Source organism: Protopterus annectens, chromosome 13.part0 (genome assembly GCF_019279795.1).
Source record: "Protopterus annectens isolate FY-2018-M chromosome 13.part0, PAN1.0, whole genome shotgun sequence".
NCBI classification, from domain to species: Eukaryota; Metazoa; Chordata; order Ceratodontiformes; family Protopteridae; genus Protopterus; species Protopterus annectens.
In genome coordinates this window covers 875,331,122-875,355,743 of record NC_056747.1, presented here as the reverse complement: position 1 = coordinate 875,355,743, position 24,622 = coordinate 875,331,122, and the positions used below count along the sequence as shown (strand labels likewise).

Below are 24,622 nucleotides of genomic sequence, written 5' to 3'. Positions count from 1 at the left end.
TAATGTGCGCAGTGCAAAATGAAAAAGACTGGGTATATTATGTTCACTTGTATGACAGACTGTACCTAAAAGATACATTTTAGAGCATTGTATGCTTTTTGTGTTAAGTTTTAAAGTAAGCATTACTGCTCAGTTTAGGAGGTTTAACAGATACCAAAATGAAGTGCTTAGTCTGAAGAGTATCACATATTATTTTGTACGTTTCACCTCCTGTCAGATAATGTTTATCTACTATTGTAGATTTTCCTGACATTTTATTAAAACATGGTGAAAACATAAGCTATGTAATTCACCTTTGTCTTCCCCTGCTGTAGTGAGCTTGTTTTACTTTCGTTTAAGTAATTTCTCACTTGGTTTGGTTAGTATTACTTACACCTAAGGCATCTTCAGCTGGTTTTTCCTATTATTGTCATTAGACTGGTCTCCATTATTATTACTCTGTAGAATTTTGCTTTATAGCTGTATACTTTTTATTTTTATGACGGTTATTAAAATCTGCTTAACCATGCATTAGTTTAATTATTTGTAATGCAATATGACATATGTTAATATGCTTTTAGTTGTTGTTTTTGCTTATTGCCAGCTTTTATGACTTTGTAAATTATATTTTTTAATTTGAACATTATTTTATTTCAAAAGTCCACTCTATGAATGCTTTTGCTATATTTTTATTACAAAGATTGTTTTTCTATATATTTCTTTCATATTTCTTCTACTTTACAACTTAAAATAACTCCGATTTTGAATGTGGATATCTGTTTACTTATTACATAATAATTAAAAAAAATCCACGTAGTTGATATCAACAAACATTTGGAAGTAAAACATTTTAAATACAAGAACAAGTTATCTTTCTTTTTCATATACTAGGCATTTTGTGTCTGTAGGTAATACCATGAATATTTCATAATTGCTAGTGATGTACTGGGCATAGTATTTATTCACAAAAATATAACACCATTATATTATGTCCTTGTACACTGTTCATGCTATGATTTCTGTTCGTTATAGCATCTGTATCATAACAAATGTAATGGCTATATGTGTCCCATAAAAACAAAGCATACATATAAGGCATTCCATAAAACAGACATGCTATATTGTAAAGTGCAGTTTTAATATGTAGAAACTACACCAAGTGTATATTTCCCCATGTCATCTATTTTCTTTCCTATAGTGCTTGGCACTGAAAGAGTTAACTCTTTCCTAGTTGTTCTTTGAGCCCAAACTGGCTACAACTGTTATCCAATCAGTTTAGAGTTAACCACACCTTCTTCTAGCTCTTGTCAGAGACGTTGAAAAGGCAGAATGGAGGTAAGCATATATTTTGTGCCTGAGAAGAACTGACAAGACTATCAGTAGACATTTTGTAAGAACTTGCATATTGAAGTTTAGGAAAGTAAAGTATTTAGACATATACTAACTGTGAAATTTTTGTTTATGTGCATGAACATTTAGTGGAATTAATCGTCTGGGCCTGCCATGTGGTTCTCAACACATTTTTGAACTCACTGCCTAGTGGTGCTTTATTTTAAATTCACAATAGTTTTTACTTTTCTACTCCTTTTCCCCCTTTATTGGTAGAGGCATTTCATTATAGTTTGATGCACAAAGCCTTGAATGCCTGCTTTTTTTAAACTTTATATCACTGTATTGTCTCAAAATAAAGAAATTAAGCTGCACTTCTCTAGGTCTTGGTAACAAAGTCCTGAAGCTAACATGGCAGCTGTATGGACATATTGAGTATAATAAACTTCCTCTATTTATGCTTCTGCAGTAACTGAGTTTTTTAACTACTTCTTATCTATGATTTCAGTTTGGAGGAAGTAAATGAAGATGATTGTGAATATTTAAGGTAAGATAAATATGCTATTGGTAGGAAACAGAGTTTTTGCTTCTAAACAATGTAGCCTTATTCTTTGCTCTACTTAATTTTGTGCTTTTCTTTGACTTTGTGTATGTTGCATATAATTTTTATCTTGGGTGTATTCGGATAGCTGCTGTCTGTTAATAAATAACATTTTTGCAGTATATTTTATTGGTCGTCGTATCTTATAATGCTTTTGAGAGAAGTAGTACAAATAAATGTATGTCTGGGGAAAGGAAAGGGCACTTATTAACTCAGAGGACTAAAACTTATCTTTTTAAGATATGATCTGTAGAAAGTGTAAAACATTTGAGAGGTAAAGACTTGTCAGAAGAAAAGAGAAAAGAAAGACAGAGAGAGAGAGAGAGAAATGAAAGAGAGTTCAACCAATTCTGTGTTTTACTCTATCATTTTCAAATAATATTGGGCAGACTTGTCTAAAAATCAGAGTCTGTACTACTCCACAGAGTTGTGTAACTAAAAATATTCTGCTACCCCTGAGATTTACACATTTCATGTGAGACATATTTCATTAATCATTCCCAAATGGGTAACTTGTCTTCTGATGGGAGGTCAGCACAGTTGTAGCAGTGTTCTGAGCCACAGACAATATTGCACTGGCCAGTGTATGGAACAGTGACTTTGACTATGTCTATGTGCACAACTGTTGTTTAGTATATTATACCTAGCCATTTTCATTGACATTTGAATTATTAATGGCCTGAGATAGAAGTTTAACCACCCCGACAATAATTTTAAATTAATAAAAAGTTGTGAGTAGTAAACATGATTTATTTACAAATTTAGAGTAGATTATTCATGTGGTTGTACTAATCTTTAAAAGTGATGAATGAACATGATGGGCATTCCTGATATATAATCTTTGTTAAGGCTGTGCTCCTTATGTATTCTCCTTATATGATGGAAGCTTTTCCTCAACCTCCCCACTATATAATCTCTATAAGGTCATGGGATCTTACCAAAGCATCCAATCTGTTGACCACCTAAATATTACTGGTTTAAACATTTAGAGACATTAACCATACCTATATATTATATATTATCTAACTAACTTTTCAGTTGTTTGGTTTTGACAGAGTCATACAGGACACTGAGTAAAGTACATTTAAGTTAGTCTCTTCTAACTGTTAACTTTTTTATATTAGAAATGTAAATATTCCAGCTAGGTAATATGGCATTACCACTGCTGATGTATACTCCTTTGAAGGAGCTATGTCTCTTGTAATAATTCTTCTTTATTGATACCACTATAGTAACATTTTAAACTATGCACACTCTTTACAAAATATAGATTAATGTTATTTTTCATAGATAAGATATCTATTATTACCAAATGCTATTTCTAAATGATAAAAAGAAAAGCAGTATTTATCATTTTAGAGTACTTCATGCACAATGCATACAAAGTGAAGGATTATTTGATCTCGCAGTCAAAATTACTGAAGCTTATCAAAAGAAATAGCATCATATCTAAGTGGAAGACAAGTTTAAAAAAGTTTCTATTTAACATAGTTCTATTTGCATATTAGAATATATGATCTACATGTTTACAGAGCTATTGTTTAAGAAAGCTTGAGTGGTTGCACATAATTTTAAGTTTATCACATACCCAGAAGTCTTGTTGTGGGCCTACACATGCCCTATATTAATAGGTGCGTAGTAGAATACATACCACACATACTCATAATTAGATCGCTATTCCTAATTCACCGCACCCATGTCTGCTTCTTGACTGGCCTCATATTTGACTCCCATTCTGTGTTTTACAGATGGTCCATACAGCTTTTTCAAGCTGAACCCAGTGAGGTGAAATGGACCAGTCTGCAATAAGGTATTTGCCAGTGAAATTCACCCCCCCACACGCACTTACTTCCTAATGCCCCGCTTACTTCTTAATGTGAGTATCCATTTTCAGAAAGGGAAACAGAGCAATGTATTCCAGTTATAATGTGCTCATTCTTCTCAGCTTCACTGGGAAAACCAATGCCAAGGTGCTGGAAAAGAGACTTTGTCCAGTAGCTGAGTCTCGGATTCTAAAGGAGTAATGCAAATTCCATCTTGGCTATGGACTACTTTCTCACCTCTTTGTTCTTGTACAGATATTAGATAGGTCATTTCTGCATGCGTTTATGGACCTAGAAAAGGCATATTGATACCCCCGACTGAATTATGGGAAGTTCTGCAGCAGTTTGAGGGAAAGTGCTACCACTGTGTAACACTTAGATCTTGCATTTGAGGAGGGAGAGTTGTGTTTGCAGCCTTTTAAGATGAATGCATTCATTGTGGGTATGAGACAAAGCTGATTGTGATTATCATTAACAGGATAGCAAGGTGCAACCAAAGCCATGAGGGTCACATCTTTGTTGTTCGCAAACAATGTTGTCCTCTCAGTATCAAGTGACTCTGATCCCCATACACATTACAGCTGTTTGCTACAGAGTGTAATGCTATTGAAATGTTTATCAATATGTCCAAATCAGTGGTCACTTTCTGTAGGTCACTGGGATCAGCTACCTCAGATGAAGAGCTTCCACATTTTGGGATCTTGTGTATGAGAGAAGACAGAGGGAATTGAACAACTGACTAATGGAATGTTGCAGCAACACTGGTGCTGCAGGTGTGAGAATGAAACCAAAGCTGATTGTTAGGGTGAAGTTCTCAGTTTACTGATCAGTCCATGGCTCTGTAGGCACATATAGTCATGAGATGTTGGTAGTGACCAAAAGGACGAGATAATGGATGCAAGCAACAGAAATAAGTTGTCTCTGAATGGTAGGTGCGTTCAGTGTCCATGACAGAGTGAAGAGCTCTGCATCCTGGGAGAATCTCAGACTACAGATACTGCTACGTTGGATAAAAAGGAGTCACTTGAGCTAGTTTGGGCTACTTGAGAGAATATCCCCAAAATGCCCCTAACAGAAAATGTAGATCAGGCAGAAATAGGACACATGGGAGAGATTATATATTTAAGCTCACTTGAGAACACCTTGGGATCCCATATGATGTGCTGGTAACTGTAACACAGGTTAAGGAGGTCTGAACTGTCCTGTTCCATTTGCTGCCAACATAAACCCTTACTGGAGCAAATATCTTAGAGAACAGATGGAGGGATGAATGGGTTGATGGATGGATGGCTAGCTGGCTGGATGAAAGGATCTTAATTTTTAGGGATTTTATATTCCATTAAACTAAACAACTGAATAATATATTTGTACTAGAAATTTACTTAATATGATAAACAAAAATCATGTATCTTGTAGTTTTCAATACAGACCACTACACCAGCTAATAAATAATCAAGAGAAATGGGCAACATTTGAAAATGTATTTAACTTAAAAACATGTATTCACAGAGAGAATATGTCTCATTAATGTCAACATTCATCTTTATTTTTATCATTAATTCTAAAGGCACTTGCTGTTTAAATGTGTCTTTTGAAGAGATTTGATAGAAAAATGTCCAAAGGTTTATTTAACACTTGTAATGCTGTTAATTAAATTAACTGTTTGCTTACTTGTTTATTTATTTGCTTTATAGCTAAATGAACTAAACCACATGGATCCTTTTTCAGTTATGATCTGTTAACATAAACAATCATATAATAAAAAATGTAATAACAACAGCAACAATAAAGAAAGAAAACAATTTAGTAAATGTGCTATTAAAGTCACATTTCAAAAATATACTGAAATTATACAAAAAGTAAAATGAAGGATAGAATGAAGATTAACCTGTGAATCAGAAACAGAACCTGGCAATTACAACATGAGTATACATCTAGATTGAAAATGTATTTTGATTTCATATGTAGATAAGACTTAACATATATTAGTTGGAGGGACAGATTATTGAAGTCTTCTGTGAAATAAATATGAGTATAGGTGGCTTACTTAGCATTTGTTGTGGATTTTGGTAGATGAAGAGAAAACTACTGTCAATCACATCTTAACAGTGGAGGGAACTAGTCAATAAAAATTAAAACTGTGACCACTCGTAATTTATTTGTTGTCATTACTGGTGTACAGTATTTTATTGACACTTTGGAATCAATGGCCTTCATCTTTGTGGCACAATAGGCTGAAGTCCTAACAGTAACCCACACAATTTCTGATTTGACTAGCAGGTGCAGGGTTTGGGAGGTGGAAGAATCCCTGATGAGGAGTAGAGAATGATAAGGTATATTCCTGTTTGCATCTCTTATGAGGAAAGGCATGGGAATGAGCTAGGGGTTCACTTAATTTTACAATTCCTGGTGGAGAACACTGATCACTGACAGAGGCAGCAGTATCATACCCCTCAACTTCTTAAAACAAGAAATCTTGACAAATCCAAAAATAATGGAGGGGGGGGGGTCAAAGGCTCAAAAATATGGACACATTTTAAATATTGCTCTTATAAACTTAGAAAGTTGCTAAAATAAAAGATTTTGTCTTATTGTGCATTTTTTGAAGGTACGATGTCTGGAATTTAAATGTCTGTTGTTATTTAATGAAGTCAATCCCCAATGATTTGCAAGAAAACCGTAGATTTTATGAGGAACAGACCAAAAAGATGACGCAAAAATTTGTTTCGACATTCTGAGAAAATCTGAAGAGTTGAAAGGTATGTCTGCAGTTGTGGACAGGGTCCTGCCTAGTGTGTCCCCAGGGAGGCAGGACACACTTCATCAAAGTACACCCAGTATGTGACATGCCAGGTGACATAATCCAGCATGCTGTGAGAGGAGGGGCATAAGGCAGAAGTCCACTGTCTGTAACTCCCACATTCAAAAGGCTGCTATATACAGGTGTGCATCATATTGAAAAGTGAACCCTGTCTGTTCTCATAAAATCAAATGGTATCTCAAGGCCAGTCATGGGTACAATTATTTTATTGTCAGAGTCCCACAGTAAAGCATCCAGTAATTTACATCACTTGTGTCACTACTGCAAGTACTGTTGTGGAAGAATAGCCTGCCTGTGCTCGGAATGGAACCACCTCACAAAATGACAAGAGTAGTTAGTCGGCCAAGGGATTTTTAGGACAAGAAAATATTGAGTTGGAGCTAAAGAAAAAAAAATCCAGAAATTAAGGCTTAAAGGCATGTAACAAACAGCAAAAATAAATAAAAAGAAAGACTGCAAAGCTAGCTGACATTATTATCAGTGCAGCATGGCCTTATACTACATCTAATCATATCGACAATGTGAAGACGACTGACAATAAAGTGGAGTACGATGGCACAATTTCTGAAGCATTACGTATTAATCCCTGTAATTGTTTGACTACTGATATTTAAGATTAATAGCCTCATGTTTTTGCTGCATGACATACTGTTAATATTTCAAAGTAAGCAATGAGGCATCAGTTCCTTCATGAAGAAAAAGTGCATTTGTCATCTAATGTTGTAAAAGTAGCACAAAAATCCTACACAAGCATATCTATCGCATAAGATGTAGAAATCACGGCCACATATGCTAAGGGAAAACAATATCTTAATTAACATCTAAATATTAATTCCATTAATTCAAGGCTTAATTCCAGCTGGCTGGTCTTTCCTTTTGCAGAAGCCAGCGTACTCCATCTCATTAAAAAGAGTGCATATCATCTTTAACATCCACCTAAGCTACTGTTTATTTTGGGTTACTTGATTTTTACACTTACAGATGTGCAATTCACTCTTTTTTTCAGTTCTTGTGGTATGCAATGTACTACTACTTGTGAAATTTGCATTTGAGGCCTTGACATGGGTTCATGATAATGTTTGCAACTCTAAACATTTTGAAAAGTACAAAGAAATTTGCTACATGGAAGACCATAATGATTTATATTTCATTTTGCACCTTTACTAGTCACAAGAATCCCCTCCTAATACAGCTATTGTATCATAGAGAGGAATCGCAGTTACTTTGATAGGAGATGTGCACTGTCTGTTATCATATGTTCACAGGAATGAAACTGGGGAAAGTGGGAAATGAGAGAAAGAAAGAAAGAAAGAAAGAAAGAAAGAAAGAAAGAAAGAAAGAAAGAAGACAAGCATTAATTTTGTAGGTTCATCACAGGATAATTAACCACATTTTTGGTATAAAGGCATTCAAAGGTCATGTTGTTAGAATAAGGATGTGTGGTTTGCAACACAGAGGAAAACCAAGAGAACAATGGTATATTCTGCAAGCATCCAGAATCATGGAAGCTTAGAGGAAATTTAAAAGCTTTACCAATAGAGCACAGACTTAAGTGCTTTAGGAAATAGAAACAAATAGTTATACTCTTTAGCGTAGATATTTGTAAAAAATACTGAAGGGCTACAACTAAACAGCTGACTTACTCTTTGGCAACCGATTATTAATTCTTCCTGTCTTATAGGTTACCAGGTAGAATCCCCTTTTGACACTTTAAACCATGCACCTTTGTTCCTAAATACGTTTTAAAATGTCTTGAAACCTGTAGTTCAAGAGCATATATGCTTGTAACATGTATGCTTGTGATGTTTACATGAGAATGAATAAAACGCCATGTTTTTTTGCTTGTGGGTAAGAATATGGGTGGGCATTGATCTTATGATCACGACCATAAGAAAGTCGACATTTTGAAAGTTCGAAATTTAGAAGTAGACCCATATAACTACGCTGTAGCTGCATCTCTGTGACTACATTCAGATGTCTGACAGATCATTGTCTACTTGTATATCAGAGTGAATAACAGTAAGAATCTAAAATCACAAATATTGATATCTAAAAACAGGAATAACGAATCTTTCAATGAGGCCTGCCCCAATACCTCATTTACTACACAGCTGTGGAAATAGACCAAACATAATGGTACTGAAAACATGTTCCCTCAAATAATCATTAATAAACTCTTAATCATTAAAACATATTCAAAAGCGCAACTGCATTTCAATCAGACAAAAGTGCATATATAGCCTCATCAGTCTTGTACTTCCAGTTCAGCAAAACACAGCTAATATGTAAAGAACCAAAACAAAAACCCACTCCAATAGAAATCACAGCTAAAGTACCTAAAAGTCACAGTTATTTGTCCTTGATATATGTGTACCTATTTTCTTACCTGGATGAAACTATGTAACAGGTTCCAGCTATACACACAGGTACATAGCATTCTTTTCTGTATGGACACATTTATATTTCTGGGAAAAGATTAATTATCAGTCAAAATGCTTCTCATTAATTAGTTGCAAGTGACAGTCCAGTATTTTTTCAGTGTATGCAATAGCACTGTTGTTGTAGAATAAGCTAATCTGAACAGCAAATATGGCATCATAAATTAAAATATTAGATCACAGCAACCAAACAAAAATATATAAATCACATTAAATCATTATCTTGCAGATTACTGCAGTATATGCCAGAACAGAAACAATAATTTTGAATAAATATATGCACATAAGCACTTTCTGACTTCATTAAATATAGACTTGTTTCCACCTAAATGGTGATGTATAAAAACAACATCAACAAATTAAGAAATTGCAGATGAATAGCCATGTATTTACTGAGGCATCTTTTTATTCCCACCATGCAATGGACACTGTTACTCCCTCAACTAGCATACTAGATAGACAACAATGACATCGTTATTAGAGTGTAACAACATGGTGTTACTTTGTAATTATATTAGTTGTTATTTAAGCAGAGTCCTCAAAATGTAGTACAAGCACAATCATTAATTTTTCTGCACTTTTTGTAATCATTTTCTTATTTTAAGCAGATCAGCAATTATTGTGTATTATTTCGAGAGAAGGTTTTATACCATGATGACAAACATGTTATTTAGAAATGGTCAGGTTCTGCTGACAATGTATATGGAAAGCTATTTCAAGCCTGCCATTCCATAAGGATTATACAATCAGCTTGAAATCAAAATTACAGGCATCATTATCATCCGTGGCTAACAACAGTATATTTGTTGTGATATGCGAATAGGTTCGATGGATAGCTAGAGACACATTTAGAAAGTTAGATTGACAGACAGATCAACAGACTCACAAACAGACAGACAAGCACAGAGTGAAATGAAGAAAGATAAGCAGCCAGACAGCTAGACAGACAGATAGAGAGGTAGGCAGACAAGATATACAAATACCTTTTATAAGTGACACATATCAGTGTGACTCTGAACAAGTCACTTAACCAGACAATGCCCCCAAGACTGAGACTGAAAAAGGTCTATGAAGATCAGTGCTCTAGCCCCATAAACAAATACAAATCAAATTAAATAAAAATAAAATCTCGCTTTACTCTGCTCATTGGTATAACTTCCATTATTATTGTTAAAAACTGTGTATGAGCCATAGAATTCAAGAAAAGGCTTAATTAAAACAAGTTAGCTATAAAGAAAATGAAGTATGTTGTTAATATTTTAAGCAGTTATGTAACTACATATATACCTATATTTAGACATTCTAAATCTTAGCTACAATGTAAGTAACTAGAGAGTAGTAGACACTGCTATTAAGTAGTCAGTTAACAAGTTGTTAACATTTGCATCAATTTATAAATATAATTTCTTAAATAATAATGGCATGGATTTATTCAAGAGCAAAAATTATCCTCCATGTTCTTTCTAGCTGCACTGCAGTACAACAGTGCCACCTATGAAATGTATGATGCTATTACAATATTTAACATTTGTTATACTGTTACCTAGAAATGATGTGCAACATATAATACAGACAAAAAAAACAAATGCATACACATGCACACATGTCTGTTCTTACACATGTTCACATAGCTGTCTTCTCTTTACATGCAAATATGAGATGAGATGAAACAACATTGTACATCCTTATTATTCATACAGATTGGAAACATCTGGATGCATAGTAAACCAAACCTTTTTGAAAACAGAATTTTGATTTCAAGTTTTGCTGTACACCAAACATATGTAATGGTATTGTTCAGTCACTTCTTCATATTTAATAGTATACCAACATTTGATAGTGTTAACAATTTTGTTCACATATTAGCAGAACATGTGCTTCTAAACTGTAAACTTGGTATTTTATTCAAAATATAAACAGCATAAATTACAGTATTATGCCTTATTGATCAAAAGGAGTTCATTTATTTTCCTTCTACAGGCTTCATTACTCAGTGTATGTGCAGAGCAATGCTACTTCTACAGGAAGAAAATTTTAATGGAGGCATAATAGGGTGGAGACTCTAGCTTGCTGCAGTGTTTCCTTCATAAAACAGAGCACTGCCAGCCATTTTGAAAACTAGACTTATCAGCATAAAGAAGTTTTATTTTTAAAGATTTGTAACATTTATCAGCCATTTCAAACATGAACAATTTTCTTTTAATTGAATTCTATGCTGGACAAAAAACAATTTAGTCATCTACATTTCTTTCATTTGATACAACCCTTTTAATGTTAATAAGTATATTAAAATGCTTTACCATAACAAAATATTAATAAACATGTGTATGACAGTGTCCACATAGTTTGAAAACCCCAAAAAGTATTCTAACTCCAAATTAGAGAAATATATTTTGTCTGAAAATTGGAGATCTCTTTTGTCTGTGTGCACAGCTCTGTAAGAAAGAACAAAAGAAACTAACTTAGAAGCAAAAAATGTTTCAGAAAAAAAATCCTACCTTACATCCAGTGAAGATTGCTGGAGAATTATCCAGAAAAGGACAAAAAAAATGGATTGTAAGTCAAAACAGCATCCAGTGATTCAGGGAAGGAGACAAGAGGAGGCAGTGCATTCAAAGAGAAAAGCAGCAAATCTGATTTCTAGTTGCCTGACTGGTGTTTTTTATATGGAGAGAGAGAGAGACAGAAACTGAGATTTAGAGAGAGAAAGATACAGAGAGAGAGAGAAAGACACACCTCCAAAAGAAAAAAAAAGGCAAAATGACTGGTGTGGGTCTTCCTTCTTATCATGATTCTGTAGTGTTGCCAGAATAGTTTATTAAACCTCAGAAATATTGATTCTTTAAGATTGTTTTCAATAAATATTTAGTATAGTATGGAAAAGTAAGCTTTTTATACAGTTTTGCAAAATGAAACAGTTATCACACTTTTAGTCACCAGGTATCTTTATGGATTCTTCAAGAAGTGGACAGGGTGTAGCCTTGCATGGATGTAGGTTATCTTGTCCTGCACAGTATTCTGCTTATTACTATAGTTTTGTTATTTTAAAGTTACAAAAAATCATAAACACAATTCAACATATTACCAAATGACAGAAAAAAAAACATTTTACAACTTAACAGAATATAAGTCTTGTAAATAACACCTAAGGATACAACAATTGATTACCCTCAAAATTCAGTCTGCTTTAAGCACTTTTATAATGATTTTTTTCTGCATTGCTGTTGCCATTTTAAATATGAGATAAATAAAAAATCAAATAAGTTTTTTGTCTGTTGAGTAGTCTTTCTTGATGCCTGTTTATTTCCCCTTTGGAACACTTTACCACTAGTTATATTTTTGCTTGGTAAAGAACACTAATAGTAGGACTCTCTGCAATCCTGATTCTGAAAACAGAAAACTGGAAGATCAAACATTCTGCTTTGAGTAGTTGTATAATGCATCATATAAGTACTAAAAAGAAATAAATGTGGTAGAACTTTAAAGGGTATTTCTTATAGAGAAATGGGTTCCTGTCCCCGAAATCTAACTCTTTAACAATTAATTTATTGGCATTTTTTTTCTTGGAAATTAATGTCTTCGTACAATGTGCTGCATGCTGCACAAAACTGGGAACTAATGTCCTGTGGAGCCCTCTAGTGGCAAGGTAAAGGAAAAATGAAGAACAATTAAAATCAAGTGTATAAATTGCAAATGGAAATATATAATTTAGCTACCAAACTGTATAATGATTAGAGATGAATTATTAAACCCAGTATGAAAACTGAAAGAAAAATGTACTTATTATATTTAAAATGACATGCATAAAAATGAGGTTCCTGGTAAATGTGGGGACAGAAACCCCTTAATACCAAAATAATTAACTACCTTCCTAAAGATGCTAGTTTCATGTAAGATGACAATTATGTGTTTTTTTAATCTATACATTCATTATTTCACACCATGGTGCATTATTTTATCTTTTGTTTGATATATATTTCTTTAAACATTTCCATTTTATTACTTCCACCATTTAAATATAGGCAATTACCTGCATATATAAGTCAATATTTATTCAGAATTGTTTTCTATTAGTCATAATGCTTGTTTTTGAACACCCTTGAACCTTTTAAGGAAAAGAAGAAAAGGAGAAGTCAATACTTGGCTGTATTAGTTCATAATATCTGCTGTAAATTGAAGTCAAGAACAATTGTTTATATTGCTGATTACTTCTGCATATCAGTACCATTAGTTTTAACTCACTTATCATCATATGTAATATGTATCTGTAGATATAGTGCCATCTATCTTTATATTATTTACTTATCTGTCTGCCTATCTATATTCTTTATCTCACTCTATCCATACCAATATCGTCAACTTGAGGCCACCGACTGACCAGACTGTACGTTAATCTGGAACTTCATACTTTATGAATAAATGGAATGAACTGTTGTTTTCATAAAAAAATGGTTTGTAGTATATAGTATAACTTTCTCTTCCATTTTATAAGTTTCACCTTAGCCTCATTCATGAGAAGGTTAGCAGTACAAAGTAAATTCTACAGTTCATAAAATCTTGCAGTATACCTACTTAACTTGTTTTACTGCAGAATAGTGGTAGTTCAGCATTTCACAATATTTCAGCTTCAAAATGTTCTGTATTTTGTTCAGCCATGTATGACTGAGTTCATTTCACATAATAGGAACACACATAAATTTAAAAAGTTGTCTTCTAGTATCAGTGAACTGGAACCATTAATAATTACTGGCAAAGGTATAGCTCTATAGCTCTATCCCTGTTCCTTTCACCCATTTACAATGGATACCTTCAGAGTGATGTGTATGTATCCATCTGAGCACTGCTAAAATGATTCATATGTTCATCTCCAGTATAAATTGTTAGCACATAAAATAATAATAATTTATAATTCATGCTATGTACCTTGAAAGCTTACTGTAAGATTTATATGCCCTTTTTTACTTACCTTTAAGGTTTACTTTTGCCTAGCTTGCCTTTGCATCCTTTTCAGTAACTATATCACAGATGCAGGACTTGTTAAGTGAGACAGTGAGGACCATCAGTTTAACTATTTATTCTCTCATACTTGCAAATGAGTTATGAGTCATCAACAATTTGCTTAGAATAGGATGAGCAAACAATTTTAGCTGCTACTTGCCCACTGATTTGCATAATCTGTAGGTGTTATGGAAATATGTGTTGGCTCTACCAAAAATAATGTTTTACAACAGATGTTTTTAGATTGACAAGGGATAGGAAACTGTTTCATACTCTACAATTATAATATACCTGTAGTTTAAAATGAAGGGATAATAATGACATGAGATTCCATCTTCAGTAACCTAGTTTGTGTGTATTCCTCTTGTATTCACAGTATTTCTTTTTGACATTTGCTTATCTTAGTCAGTTTGCACAGGATGAAAGCAAATTGATAATGTCTCAGATACAGGTGGACTTGCCATAGACAGAAAAAAATCAGATATTCCTTATTCAACTCTTGCTTTAAAGAATTTGCTTAAATTTAGTCTCTATACTTTTGTTGCATCTAATTATGCAATACCAAAGGGCAGATTCTTCTTTGTAGACATATCAAATCAGCTTCCTTTTTCATTTATTATACAAGTGCCTTAACATTTTCTTTGTGCATCTTTCTCCATACGTGCCATAAACTGACATATAAATGTTTATGTAGTGTTAAGGTGTGTTATGCATAAAATCTATTTTTTATTTCCTACATCTATAAATATCTATATCTGTACATCTGTATCATTATCTGTCTATACATACACAAGTATTATAAGAGAGTATTTATTGTTTTCATTAAGCCATTTTGATTTCACAAATTTGTATTGTCATCTTACATTTATCTAACAATTAAAAATTGTCAATTAAAAATGTGTTCAGTTCTGTTACAGAGAAGGCCTGTTGCCATTAGCCTGCATTATGACAGCATTCAAAATAAGGCATTCAATTCTAATAAGATGATGAAATTTAAAATGTCCCTTCACTTCCACTGTTAAGATTCTTGGAGTAGTTTGCTTTAATGTGAAGATTATTTTTCTTTTCCTGAACTTGATTTTAGATTTGATGCCTAGACAGCCTAGCTGATAATTCACAAATGGCATACAGTGGATTTAAAAAGTTTATACACCCCTGTTAAAATGCCAGGTTTTTGTGATATAAAAAATTAGATCACAATAAATCATTTCAAAACTTTTCCCACCTTTAATGTGATTTATAACCTGTACAATTCAATTTAAAAACAAACAAATCTGTTAGGGGGAAAATATAAAACATAAAAATTGTACAATAAGCTGGTTGTATAAGTGTGCACACCCTTAAACTAATACTTTATTGAAGCACCTTTTAAGTTAATTACAGCATTCAGTCTTCTTGGGTAGGAGTCTATCAGCATGACACATCTTAACTTGGCAATATTTGCCCACTCTTCCTTGCAAAAGCACTCCAAATCTGTCAGATTGCGAGGATATCTCTTGTGCACAGCCCTCTTCAGGTCACCCCACAGATTTTCTATTTGATTTAGGTCTAGGCTTTGGCTGGGCAATTCCAAAATTTTAATTTTCTTCAGATGAAGCCATTCTTTTGCAGATTTGGATGTATGCTTGGGGTCATTGTCATGCTGAAAGGTGAAATTTCTCTTCATCTTCAGCTTTCTAGCAGATGCCTAAAGGTTTTGGGCCAAAAGTGACTGGTATTTGGAACTATTCATAATTCCCTCCACCTTGACTAAAAACCCAATTTCAACTGAAGAAAAGCAACCCCAAGGCATGATACTGCCACCACCATGCTTCACCGTGGGATGGTGTTCTTTTGGTGATGATAAGTGTTGTTTTGCACCAAACATACCTTTTGGAATTGTGGCCAAAAAGTTCAACCTTGGTCTCCTCAGACCATAACACATTTTCCCACACTCTTTTGGGAGACTTGATGTATTGTTTTGCAAATTTTATCCCAGCCTGGAGGTTTATCTGTGTAAAAAAAGGCTTCTGTCCTGCAACCCTGCCCCATAGCCCAGATGTATGGAAAATATGGGAGATTATTGTCACATATAGTATACAACCAGTACTTGCCAGAAATTCCTGCAGCTCCTTCAGTGTTGCTGTAAGTCTCTTGGCAGCTTCCCTGACCAGTTTTCATCTTGTCTTTTCATCAATTTTGGAGGGACATCCAGTTCTATGCAATGCCACTGTTGTCTCATATTTTCTCCACTTTTTGATGACTGCCTTCACTGTGTTCCATGGTATATCCAATGCTGTGGAAATTTTGTTGTACCCTTCTTCTGACTGATTCCTTTCAACAATGAGATCCCTTTGATGCTTTGTAAGCCGTCTGCGAACCATGGCGTTTATTGTAGCAGGCAACTGAGTAAATGTCAGGAAAATCCTACCAAGACAGCTGAACTTTATTTGGTGTTAATCAGACTCTCTTTAATTGATGGCAGGTGTGTACCCAAGAAGACCGAATGCTGTAATTAAATCAAAATGTGCTTCAACAAAGTATTAGTTTAAGGGTGTGGACACTTATTCAACCAGCTTATTGTACATTTTTAATTTTTTGTATTTTTTCCTCTAACAGAGTTGTTTTTCAATTGAATTGTACAGGTTATAGGTCACATTAAAGTGTGAGAAAAGTTTTGAAATGATTTATTGTGGTCTCATTTTTTATTATATCACAAAAACCTAGCATTTTAACAGGGGTGTGTAAACTTTTTATATCTACTGTATGTTTATTTTAGCTTTGACAGTGTAAGAAATGTATAACAAACTAAAACTTAAAAATGCATGTATACACACACACACACACACACACACACACACATACTGTTTCTATGTATATATATATATATATATATATATATATATATATATATATATATATATATATATGTTTAGGTGAATTACAGGAACATTCCCTGTTTACCTGCTTTTACTTCTCTAAATTTCCTTTCTTTGGTAACAGTGTGTTTCAAAGAAAATACGTGTTACTTTTCTAGATGGCAGACAATGCCATACTAATTTCTGCTAAGAAATTTAATTATCTGGTAAGATAGGTTGTTGTCAGTAGATATAGAAAAGCACAGTGATTGTTATGAGAAATCTAATCTTGAATTGAAGTTACTGAGGCATATGAGTCTCATTGAAATCAATAGTTAGGTGACATATTCCAAATCAATGACATAATCTGGCCTGAGCACCCATTGTAAGAACTAGTTTGGCTTTACGAACTCGAGTATAGTATAGCTGTCTCTGCAGTACAAGACTGTAATCATTTAATAATTCTGTAAAGATCTTTGAGTAAGTATCTTATTAGGCAATGTCCCCATAATCCTCCATGATCATATCTAGTCACTTTTTAGGTTGTCCATCTGATCTCCATGTGTGCTTAAGATGTGTTTGTAGACTAAAGCACAAAGCACTGTGTGCTAGCTTAACTGCTACCTTATTCAAATATCTATTGGTAGCATAAAATACAAGGCATATCCTGCATAATAAGAATGATAAGTGCAGAGCAGTAGACTTAGTAACAGTGGGACTAGTGTGCGTCAGATAAATTATTTTAAAATTTTAACATAATGAAACAGTAAAACTGCTTTACTCATATAGGATATGCTAAAATACGTTTGGCACTAATATGTATATATATTATATGATCACTGTAAGATACAGAGATTTCAGTATGAAAATAGCTGTTATAACTACAGTTTGAAAAAATGGTGGTCTAATTTTGTCTTGAACATTAACTTATTTCAAGAGTTCAAAAATCTAAACAATGTACAAAATAAAAAAAAATCAAATATATATAGTGGTCCTGGATAATAAATTTAAAAAGCATGGAACATCTCTTTAAAGAATATAGGAAGCATCTAGTACAAATAAGTCTTGAGGGGCGTCCTTTAAGGTGTGTACGGATATTCATTATTGCATATGCTGGAGTTAATATAGTTGTGCTATAATCCTCATATTAATTTCCACAAATAGAAGACCTATACTGAGACAATACTCCTTTTGAATCAAAGATGATCTTCCTCATGGTTGCAAACACTAAAGGAAGTGGATCTGAGACATTCATTTGCTTGTTCTACTATGTTGCATATAACCTTTATTTTAAAATGCATTCTTTTGTTTGTGTTTCATGTATTTTATGTTTAACTTTCTTATTAACCACAAATACATGCACGAGAAACAATAATATTGACGCTCAAAGTACATTTATATCCTCTCTATATCATGTTTTTACTTTTACTCTAATGCTAATATCATTGTAAACACCAGTTGTTTGCACACTCTAAAATGCAAACAGTCTTTATGCTTGCACCAAAATTACAAGGCAATTTTTTCTAAGTGTATTCATAACTTGTAAGTATGAATTTTTACCTCTATTGCATTGCATTATGAATGCCCTCAGTCAGTTCTCATTTAATATGAAACTGTCATTAATACGTTCAAGACTCTTCAGTTGTCTTTGTGATGTGTACATTACACAAAACCATTAACAGCTGTTAGATGATGGTATATGTCGACTGGAGATATAGTCTTCAGTTAAGCCAATCAAAGTTCCTTATTGTTTAAATGAAGTGAGAAATTCAAGTCTTTATTTGCTTGTTAATAATGTATAAATATAGATGTACTATATCAGTTGCATATTTTGAAATATTCTGAATTATACAAAAGGACAGAATAGTATACAAACAGCAGTAACAACAGTAAATATGATTCATATTTTAGAGCTCAAAAATGAATCTGTTAAAATGTCTAGGAAATCATATAATAATTTTTTGTGCCTTCTATTTCCTACCGCCACATATTTCTAGCTGTTGTTATTTTTGTAGAGTTGTAATCAGTCTGATGTATTTTTATAACCAGAAATTTCTATTTTTTTCTGTATTTGCAGTTTAATGCCTTCCTTTACAAAAGCTGTGGAGAAGAAGTAGCAGACAACTAAACAAAGAAATCCACAGATATTGCACAGTTACTTTAATAACGTTTACAAATTAAGAAAGTTCTGGAAGCCTGATTTTACAAATTATTTAAGAAAGAGTTTTGGGAGCCTGCTTTATGTAGAGCTCTATGGCACCTTATACTAGCATACAAGGAGATCTGGTTATATCTTCCAGTGCTTGAGGAAATACCTAGAATGAATAAGCAGCTGGCAGATTCTTCAAAAGAAGTACAGCTTTGTGGCACATGTCAGAGATGAGCAGCCCTTCATTCAAGTCTGTGGAAATCCTGACAAAGAAAGCAAATGAGAGATGAGACTGCCATCAGCTGTTATGTATATCTTCATGTACAAGATATCGTCAGAAAAAAAATGGAAGAAATGAAATGCATTAGGATATATTTAAAAATTAATCCAGAGATTGCATAAGGAGAAAAAAAAATGAGTGGTGATCTAAAGAACAAAGTATGACATATCGTTTTACTGCCTGATCTTCATAATATAATAAACACATTGTCAACATGGTTTTCAATATGCAGAAACAAATGTACTTTGCGCATTTAATGCACTTATTTGCTGTTGTAGGTTTCTATTATCATCCCACATATTCAGGTTGATACTAAAACTCTGATAATTTCTAATTGATGATGTATATAGTAAATACTACTATGGTACTGGATTGAATGCAACATCTATTAAAAAGGAAAAAAAAACAATAAGTGGTTCAGTGGCCTTTAAGCCACTAGTCTAGTAATCTCCTATGAACCTATGAGTAGGCTTGTGCTATGATAAGGATGATAAAGTGAAAAACTGAAATGACCTTAGTGGCTAAGTCTGTTGAACTTTTGAAGAAAGTGATGAGATAACAGACAAACTGACAAACAGAAAAATAAATGCATTGCAAGATGATAGCATAATTGCAGAAAAAAAGAGATTCAAATAATTGATGAGAAAATGCTTAGTATCGAGTGATACTTTTAACTTTATCTTTGAAGATTGTGGAAAGACAGTGTTTGTGTGTGTGTGTGTGTGTGTGTGTGTGTGTGTGTGTGTGTGTGTGTGTGTGTGTGTGCGTGTGTGTGTGTATTTGTGTGTATTTGTGTGTGCGCCCATCTGTCTGTCTATGACAAAATCAAAACGAGGTAAGAAGAAAAAATAATGTTAAAGTGAAAAATAAACTTCAAGGAGAAGAACTAGAAAAGCATGAAAAAGCACATGAAGAAAAAAGACCTATAAGCAGGAGATGGTTATACATGGCTTGATGCAAAGAAATGTATTGTGATGCTGATCCAGCCAGGTTACACATCCATCTCATTCATCCATCAATCGATCCACCCATCCATCGAATGACAATATTTACTTGATCCAGTTCTGAATCATGTTGAGCTGGAGCTTATTCTTGGGAACAGTGGGCAAAAGCCAGAAAATAATGCAGTATGAGCTGCCAAGCTATCAAGAATCATCCTGAGATATATACACACACATTTAGGGGCATTTTGAATATTATCAATTCATCTGTCATGTTTTTGGAATGGTGGAGGAAACTGCAATGCACTAAAATGTGTAACCATAGGAAAGGCATGAAAATTCCACGCAGAAGGCACCCAACCTGGAATGAAAACAAAATAACTTAGTATTTTGAATGTGTACTGACATTACAAGTGTGCTTCACACCCCCTCGGTAGGACAGTTATGAAATTAACCAAAACATTATTGATGATCTAGGAGCCTGTCTAGCAACAATTACATATATAATAAAGAGCTGCATTTGAACATGAGTCCAGTAAGAAATAAGATGAAATGTGCCCATTTTGCTGAACATCCAAATGCTAACAGTCAGCCCCAAGAGGTCTAGTCAAATTAAGGATTACATATTGACAGCAGTATGTTGTCTACATAAGAATTCAAGATAAGCCATTAAAAGAAAACGGGTCAGTTTTAACTCATGAGGCATACAATACGACAAGTTTCTGTGAATGGGAAAGTACAGCTCATTTTATTGATCAGTGATCAGGTGCTTGAACTCTTGATTATTGAACAGTTTGCATAGACACTGTCCCTGGGTTTTCAGATGTGAATGCAGCTGCATAAGCTTGGCACAGAGCAAAAAAATCTGAAACAGTAACAAGAGAGTAAATGGAAGCTGGACAAACTGTAAAACAGCTTGGCAGAGTCCACAAACCCTAAAGAAACTCTAGCAAGTAATTCTGTCAATACTTGTCAGAAAATGTCGGACTAATAAACTCACCCCGGGATTCATGAACCTTGCGCCAGGCGCACGCATAGCGTAGGCGCTACAACACCAGATATGGCCGCCGAGCGATTCAGGTACGATCCAATTCCATGTGCACTACCGGCGTGCGCCTGAGTTGCGCCGCCTCTGGCGTAGGTATGTTAAACACCCCATGTGCGGTGTTGCACCATGCAAATGAAGGCATATAGCGATCCACGAAGTGGCGCAGGCGTAGCATAAGGGCACGGCAATGTAAACCAAAAAAAAAACAGTTTACATATACCCAAACATGACATAGGAGTAACGGAAGGCTGTCAACGTCAGGTATCATACTGTTGCAACATGCCAATGGCGAAAGACACCGAGAATGTCAAAAGAAAACATGCACAAAATGTAAATAATGACATAAATGGTATGTCCGCAGAAACCACAGCAGAACCCCAGGACATGTCCGCTGAAGGTGCTAAACAATGAAATAATATGACAATGTCATAAAAGAGCAGTATAATACACATCAGCTTCACAGCCACAATACACCATAGTATGCATGGAAAGCCACAACCACGGCGCAAGGGTTGCCAAGGAGTGGCGGCAGTGTTCGGCGCCGTAACTATGAATTAGTAGTCAATGCCATGCAAATGAGGCAGATAATACTGAATCGCAAAACCCCCGCCGGCGTAAGGCTGCACCAAACGGCGCAGCGGTAATACACCGAGGAGTGGCCCAGAGGGAATACATGTCAACCGCAGAGGGGTGTGCCACTGTAGGAGGAAGCACATTGGAGCTCAGCAAACATGGGCTGTACAATGCACATCACAGCAGCAGGACCGGCGTGTGGGGAAATAGTTGAGCTGAGAGCACACAATGCGCGCAGAGATGCATGTGCACGAGGATGACTACGTTCCCCTAACCCAGTCATGTGACGCCCGCCCCGTCAACAACAACGGATACAGGAAGGTGATGCGGAGAATATGAGGAAATGCGGAAGCAGTGTAATTGGAGTCGTAATGAGCAATCAACACCAATCAACCCACGAAGGCCAATTGGCGGCAGCTGACAACTCTGCATGCAGAAACCCGCAAAACGGGATAGGGGAGGCATATGAATGCAAAGAAAGTAGGGAGGTAGCAGAATGCAAAGAGTGAAGAACCGATACAGCACAGCCAAGTAGAGAGGTAGCATAACGGCGGCGGCAGACAAAATGCATGATATGCCATGTCCCAGAAACGACACATGACAGGGCTCTGCAGGATGCAATCCAGGAAATAGTATGCGCAACGTGCAGAAACAGTAAGGTAAGGTCTAAAGCTAAACCAATGCAGGCAAGTGTAATGCAACACCAAAGGCAACAGCATTGCAGTGCCAACGGTAAAACACGGAAGATAATCCACAGATACGGCCGCACAGACACACCCTATGACATCACCGGGTGTACAGCACAACAGTATAAAGTGTGAATGCACACAACACACAGCCGTGTATTCCCAAACGCCGCACTCTAGGTGTAAACACACGAGAACTTTTAAAATGTATATGTTGGGTGCCGTGGCGTGATACATCAGCATGTGTCAGAGACAGACGGAGTTGCGGAGGAGGGTGCCGACAACTACCGTAGGCCTCAGAGGAGAAGGAGAGTGTTCAGACCAAGGGTAACCTACCAGGGGCTACAAGACCTGGAGATAGTAGAGCGTTACAGGGTGGACAGGGACACGTTACAGCAAATAGCGGAGCTGTGCCGCCACGCCTGAGAACAAGAAACAACAGAGGGGAGCCCATCCCAGTGGACACAAAGGTATGTGTAAGCTTGCGAATACTGGCTACAGGTACCTTTCAAAGGCCAACCGGGATATAATGGGCATCTCACAGGCATCAGCATCCAGGGTACTACACCAGTTTCTGGATGCCATGTTACGACATGCCCATGAGTATATATACTTCCCCAGATCTCAGGAGGAGTTGGCTAGCAATATGCGCCACTTCCACCGTGTGGCACAATACCGGAGGTACTGGGTGCGATAGACTGTACGCACATACAAATCAAGTCACCACCTGGGGAGCAGGGTAGACGCTACATAAACCGCAAGGGATTCCTCCATCAATTGCCAGGTCGTGTGCAATGCGCAGGGCATTATCATGGATGTGTGTGCTGGCAGCCCTGGAAGCTACCACGACTCCCATATCTGGCATGCCTCACAGCTGTATCAGGTATTCGCCAGGGGACATCACACAAGGCCACCTTGTGGGGATGCTGGCTATGCACTGGAGCCGTGGATGATGACTCCCATCAGAAATGCACACACACACATGCAAGAACGCCATAATGAGGCACACGCACAAACCAGAATAATCATAGAGCGTGTGTTTGGGATGCTGAAATCACGGTTCCGTGCTTGGATACATCCAGTGGAGCCCTGCAGTACTCTCCAGGCACATGTGCCCACATATTCATAGTATGTGCCATGCTACATAATATGATCCTGCGGAAACAGCTGCTGCAGGGACATAATGGTGAAGGGCCACAAAGCCCACCACAACTGCCAAGGCCAGCACAGGCACAGAGGGTTCAGCACCATGAACACACTGTGCCAGCCCCAGTAGGCAGACGGAGGCGTACCCAATATGCCTATGCCCTGGCAAAGAGGGAACGTATAGCACATACTCTGACAGCGTAGGCCCCATGGACTGACACCTCCCTACCTGCACACACAGTGAAATGGACGGCACACAAACATGGCCACCCATAATGTGTACCGTATGGGTGGTCCCATGTGTGACTCCAACATAGGCAGCACCCAAACACTGCACACCCAACAGCCAGCGGAGCATGGAACGCCAACACCTTAACCGTACGCAGGTCCTACAGCAGACGGCGTTGCTGTATGCTGCCACGTCACGCAAGGTGTATACATATAGACATGTACATATGTGCATATACAGATATGGAGATAGATATCATTACACACATAGAAATATATGTACACATACACATATATAAAGTACAACAGGTAAGACAGGGAATCAGAGGGATGCAAGGTGACAGAGAAGTAAGACGCGATATCTGTACATAGTAAACATAGTGAACGACAACCTGAGTATCCGGGAGGGTTGACAGAACAGGAAACCGCCACCCATGGAAAGGTCAACCTACCTAAATGCATAATCGCCAGGCCACGGTACAGTAACAGTACATGTGCGGGTAATATTATGAGGATATGAGGGTGGAGGTAGACACCGCCGCCGGTGATGCGGGCCACGCAGGTACTGTGTGCAACCGTCCCTGTGACAGCCGCAGTATGTGTATGTGTGCGGTGAGGGTGTCGTGTGTTCCGCTGTGCGAGTGTAATGTGTGTGCCACTGTAAAATGTGTATGTTGGTGCCATGTGACAGGCGGAGTGGAACAACATGTGTAGGCATACAGTATAGGAACCACAGGCGATGTAC

General features: G+C 36.0%; 1 protein-coding gene and 1 long non-coding RNA gene across 3 annotated transcripts in view; one reads left to right on the top strand and one right to left on the bottom strand.

The window, feature by feature from the left end:
• The window catches only part of LOC122787730 (protein rapunzel-like), a 114,198-nt gene extending 102,547 nt beyond the window's left edge, over positions 1 to 11,651 (bottom strand). Inside the window, exon 1 of one of the 2 annotated variants that reach the window (XM_044054593.1) lies at positions 11,490 to 11,651. The gene's annotated coding sequence lies outside the window, so the exon portion shown is untranslated. The remainder of the gene's footprint in view (positions 1 to 11,489) is intronic. The other variant, XM_044054591.1, reaches the window with a different exon arrangement.
• LOC122787732 lies at positions 1,260 to 19,821 on the top strand. Its single transcript, XR_006362595.1, has 3 exons — positions 1,260 to 1,314; positions 1,817 to 1,855; positions 18,904 to 19,821. It is a non-coding gene; the product is annotated as an uncharacterized LOC122787732 (long non-coding RNA).
• Positions 19,822 to 24,622: the final 4,801 nt, after the last annotated feature.